Genomic DNA, 6,125 nt, shown 5'->3' with positions numbered 1-6,125 from the left:
TTTGTGTGTCATTAGTTTGAATTCCCCTGTTTGAATTCAAATCCCCTTTAGCAAAACATTTGTCGTTGCCTTGGTGCTTTAAGTCAGTCTAGGGTTGTGTAGTGTTTCCAACCCGTGACCACATGACTAGAGCTTAGAGGCTCCAGCTAGGTTTGTGATACACAAACTAATATATTAGCTGGCTATTTGTTTTTTATCTCATGTACATCAGGTAGTTCATGCATGTGCATCACAATCATTCAGGACGGCAGCTCTGCTTGCTATCCAGATTTGGTGGATACCCCTGTTGTATCTATCCTAATCTCTGAGTCTGACTTCGTGCAGATTTAAATGGTTTTGCTTCAGCTTTTCAGTATTTGAATTTCAAATCTCTTTTAGCAAAACATTTTTCATCGTGCTTGAGCTCCAAGTTAGTCTAGGGTTGTGTTGTTCTTCCAACCCATGAGCACATGACTAAAGCACTTTTAGGTCAGCTCTTTTTTTTGAGTCCAGCTGAGTTTTGTGATACACAAACCAAGTCAGCTGCTGAGCCACGTGATGCACTGCCCAAGCTATCAGCTGGCCTATGTGTCCTCATATAGGAATAAGTTTTGTTGTGTCTCCTTCATTCACAAAACCTTTTGTTTCTTTCTTATTGGACCATTATCATATAAGAGAGTTGTGTTTGTCTTTACTCTCTTGGAGCCTTTTGTTTGTCCTTTGGCCCTCTCACTTTATGAGTTTGGACAAGGACTAAAGTCCAAAAGTTGCCTCCCATTTTGGTAAACGGGCATGCTCTCCTTTAGCTTGCACTTTGCCTATATATATGGAGCAAGTCTCTTCTTGCTCCTTGGTTGTTCAAGATGTAGTTCTCTACATAGTTTTAGCTGGGTCTAGGTTTTTCCTTGCATTGCTCATTTGCCTCTTAAGTCTTCCCTTGGTGATTGTAAATCTTAGAGCAAGAGCAAGAGCAAAAACTCTTTTCATAAACCCATTAGCATTCTGCATATCATGAGTGATGGTAGTGCAACAACCCCAGAAGTACTCAAGAAGGATCAGTTGATCGAGGAGAGCTGAGTTCTAGAGAGTCAGTTAAAAGTGTTAGCTGAGGTCTGAAGAATCCCTCTCATTAGGATAGCTGAGTTCTGAAAGTGTTCAAGAAGAATCAGTTAAAGGCGTTAGCTGAGTTCTGAGTTGAAACTTCTTCTTATACCTTCATATGTAAACACTTGAGAGACAAGAGAGGTAGGTCTAGACTAGTAGGTAGACTAGGCAGGATAGCAAGTCGTTGTTGTATCCCTAGACTATAATCTTGTGAGGAGTGAGGTGAGTCACTCAGAGACAGGAGAGATAGATCTAGACTAGTGGGTAGACTAGGCAGGATTGCAAATCGTCGTTGTATCCCTAGACTATAATCTTGTAAGAAGTGAGTTTTACATAGTGGAAAGGTTTGTCCCTCAAGAGTTAGGGGCACGCAGTTTTTCTCCCTGATGCAGGGTTTCTGCAAATAAAAAACGTACTGGTGTTATTTCTTTTACTTTCTAGTACTTGCTCTTTTATTTATTACTACGTCTCCCTGTTATCAGGATAGCTAAATGTTTGCTATCCTTGTGAACGGAATTGGACGAAAAAGTAATAAAGGCCTATTCACCCCCCTCTAGGACCTTCAGGGTGAGAAAAGGTTTGTTGACGCTGCAAAAGCAAACAAAATAGCTTCAATTGCTTTCATAAGTTGAAACAATAAACCTTATGTTGTTCAACCTATAAGAGCTTACCTTGCCCTATATACACATATTTCAGGAATGGGCGGATTGATGAACATACATGTACTCATCCCAGTAACGAAATATTGAAAGCACCAAAAACAGTTAATAGCCATTATACAGTAACAACATGTAGCAGGACAAAATAACTCTCATACCAAAGTGTTGGAATTTTGTGCTTGTGATGGCCATCACAACTGGAGGTGGCAAATTCTTATTGTCTCAACATCAAATTCAGCTGCAAGTGTTCCCCACAAAGTGACTTTCAGATCCTATTGCCTGTAAAAATTGAGAATAACTTGTTAATCAAAGCTTATTTATAATCAGCTTCAATTTCCCATTCATTGCGATGAGGTGTTTGCCTTGTTTCATCACAGATTGTATAAACAAAGATAAAACACGATCAGGACAAATGAAAAGAAACCCAAAATCGATCATATCCAGAGCAATGTCCATACCTCGATGATTTGATTGACAATAGCAATGCAGATTTTCGTTGCACGAATAACCCCTTTGGATAGCGATCGATTTTCCTCTTTGTACTCTCATAGTCTCACTCCCTCTCACTGCAAAAAGCAAAGCAGAAAATGGTTCACCACATGCAACCCCGTCGTGTAGAAGAAGACATTGACGACACGTCAATGGCCCAGACAGACACGTATCAGCGGCACATGCCCGCAGGTGTCAATACAGATTCACCAAGGCATTATTGTAATTGTAAACGAAACGGGGACAAAACTGTCTTTTTGCCAGCTGAATGAACAGTTGTAATGCCTTCCTGCTATAGTATATAGAATTATCATGAGTCTTGTTAATTGCTTGATAGAGTTTGGCACAAATGCTTAGTTTCCAAATTACAGTAAGTGTGTAAAAGAAAGAAAGTAAAATGTAAACTTCATTACTGACGTGCAAATAATCCTATTTTAGTATAACAATGGCATTGTTAGCTGTTGTTTTCGTATGGATGTTTAGATGAGCACAACTAGGACCTTGCGTATTACTAAAAAGCACTTGCTGTTTCTAACTAAATGTAGCGGACAAGAGACTAGGTTTATGATGCACATTCAACAATATGACTATGCAAAAAATTTATCAAGATCTTACATTTCCAACCCTCCATAATTGCTCGATCCGGCTTGAGTACATGTGAAGTTCGACAAGGTTATCTGGTTGAAAGTCTGACGGTAAAGAAACTAGAGGGCATTCATGCCAATCCAGAAACTGGAGGGCATTCATGCCAATCCAGAAACTGTAACTCATTAGACAGATATTTGATATCGCCAGAAAACTTCACATTCCAAATTCTGAGTAATCTCAATCTGTCCATATTTGAAAAGGAATCATTGATTGAGTGAAGCACATTGTCTTTTGTTGGACGTTGGAGGAATATGCTTTGAACTGCACTCGTTCCCTAGTAATCAAGAGAAAGAAACAAGTATTGTTATATTGTACAAGAGAAGCATAAGACAAAAAAAAAACTTTGTTTCAGCTTTACACGTACAGTTTCTCACCTTATTCCGATCAAATACATGGAGGATCTCGTTGGAAAGCCCCAACCTGCTACGTTGTCCAGGGTCTTGACAACATTCTTGATGAACAAGTTCCCAACCCAATTCTTGTATCAAATCATGCATCCACAACTTTTTTCCAAATAGAATTACCATAGATTTTTCCAGGAGAACTTCTAGATCTAAGTCTAGAGAATCGTCATTACTACCTTGTAATATTCTTTTTACACGATCCATGTCTTCCCCTTTAAAGAAACATGCGAGGTCCAAAAAAAGTTTCTTTTTTGTTTCTTGTAATCCGTCATAACTAAATTTAAGGACACTAATTATTTTCATATTAGGACTTTTTTTTAGTCTCTTCAATTCGCTTGACCATAATTTTTCACTTCTACCATTGACAGATGATCCCAAAACTTTAATAGCTAATGGAAGACCCTTATAATACTTCAAAAATTCCTTGGATAACTTGAGAAAGTCTTCCCCAACCAGCTGGTCTTTCTTAAAGGCTTTCATATGGAAGAGCTGAAGAGCTTCAGGATCAGTTAGTGGTTTCACCTTGTATACTCCATCTACTCCAAACGCACTGAGCAAATGTTCATCTCTCGATGTTACAATGACTCTACTCCCTGGACCAAACCAAGTACGACCACACAATGCTTGCAATTGTTCGTCCTGATCCACATCATCAAGAATGAGAAGAACCTTTCTATCACATAGTCTATGCCTGATTATATCTTTTCCCATTTTACTGGTTTGTACATGTTCAGTACTTTTCAGCAAGTTTGAAAGAAGTTGCTGCTGTAAATGAACCACACCTTGCTTTTCAGTTACCTCTCTAACATTCTCAAGAAAGCTATCACCTTCAAACTGAGCTTTTACCCTCTCAGAAACCACTTGTGCAATAGTTGTTTTTCCGACACCACCCATACCCCAAATGCCTATGATCCGAACATCAGGACAACCAAAGTCTAAGTATGAAAGCATTTCATTCAGGTGGGAATCCATCCCAACTAAACCCTCAGATGTTGAGATTATTTCATTTAACTCGGTGAATATCTTTTGAACAATTTGTTGAATAACTTTGGCTTCAGACCTGCTGGAAAGTAGAAAATAATCATCTTCTAGATCCTATATGTATAAGGGAAAGGCCTAGAGCTACAATTAGAGAGGTTGGAGGTTTATAAGAACCATTAATTTGATAAAAATAATGAAAATCTGTATAATGTACTTTTGATCAAGGCATCATATAACTCAGCTAGCTATGAATAATGAAAAATGGGTTTAGCTGAACAATTATTGAATTACATCCTAAACTTGATAGGTCCTCAAATTTCAAGTTCCCTCATGGAAGATTAAAAATAAACTAAAAAAAACATGGGTTCCACTTGTGTGCCTTAAGGTATGGATACCCAACTAGTTTTGACTTGTTATAGTAGGTTAAAGCAAACTAACACCGTTAACTCTCCGTTAAGTCTCTATATCTACAGTTTTCATTACAAATATCTACCATTCAGATGAGCAAAATCACACAAAAGTAGACTTTATGGAAATCAAAATGATTCCTGAGACTGTCTACAACTATCATAAGAAACAGCTACTACTGTCATGAAAAATATCACAAAAAATGTTGCAAGTCGAAAGACACATTTAACATAACACATATCTACTGTTTTCATTAGAAAAGTAGACTTTCTAGAAATCAAAATTGTTCTTAAAATTGAATCAACCCAAGGTAAAATTTGCAACTCTACATTTAACAAAAAACACATCTACAATTTTCATTACAAATCTCCACCATTAACATAAGCGAAATCAAAGAAAAGTAGACTTTCTAAAAATCAAAATTGTGATTGAGATTGAACCAACCGAAGGTAAAATTTCCAAGTCTACATTTAACATAAGACACATCTACTTATTTTCATTAGAAATCTCTACCATTAACATAAGCGAAATCAAAGAAAAGTAGACTTTCGGAAATCAAAATTGTTCTTGAGATTGAATCAACCCAAGGTAAAAGATGCAAAGTCTACATTTAACATAAAACACATCTACTATTTTCATTAGAAATGTCTACCATTAACATAAGCGAAATCAAAGAAAAGTAGACTTTTTGGAAATCAAAATTGTTCTTGAGATTGAATCAACCTAAGGTAAAAGATGACATTTAACATAAGACACATCTATTATTTTCATTAGAAATGTCTACCATTAACATAAGAGAAATCAAAGAAAAGTAGACTTTCGGGAAATCAAAATTGTTCTTGAGATTGAATCAACCCAAGGTAAAAGATGACATTTAACATAAGACACATCTACTATTTTCATTAGAAATGTCTACCATTAACATAAGAGAAATCAAAGAAAAAGTAGACTTTCTGGAAATCAAAATTGTTCTTGAGATTGAATCAACCCAAGGTAAAAGATGACATTTAACATAAGACAAATCTACTATTTTCATTAGAAATGTCTACCATTAACATAAGAGAAATCAAAGAAAAAGTAGACTTTCTGGAAATCAAAATTGTTCTTAAGATTGAATCAACCCAAGGTAAAAGATGCAAAGTCTACATTTAACATAAGACACATCTACTATTTTCATTAGAAATGTTTACCATTAACATAAGAGAAATCAAAGAAAAGTAGACTTTCTAGAAATAAAAATTGTTCTTGAGATTGAATCAACCGAATGCAAAAGTTGCAAAGTCTACATTTAACATAAGACACATCTACTATTTTCATTATAAATGTCTACCATTAACATAAGAGAAATCAATGAAAAGTAGACTTTCTGGAAATCGAAATTGTTCTTGGGCACCCTTGTTCTTGAGATTGAATCAACCGAAGGTAAAAGTTGTAAAGTCCACATTTAACATAA

At 36.2% G+C, this 6,125-nt stretch overlaps 1 protein-coding gene across 1 annotated transcript in view; it reads left to right on the top strand.

The window, feature by feature from the left end:
- Window positions 1-6,125, top strand: part of LOC101295856 — a 17,747-nt gene that overhangs the window by 6,616 nt on the left and 5,006 nt on the right. The gene's annotated exons all lie outside the window — the stretch shown is intronic.

Source organism: Fragaria vesca, linkage group LG7 (assembly GCF_000184155.1).
Source record: "Fragaria vesca subsp. vesca linkage group LG7, FraVesHawaii_1.0, whole genome shotgun sequence".
Classification (NCBI taxonomy): domain Eukaryota; kingdom Viridiplantae; phylum Streptophyta; class Magnoliopsida; order Rosales; family Rosaceae; genus Fragaria; species Fragaria vesca.
This window is presented reverse-complemented; position numbering and strand designations above follow the sequence as displayed.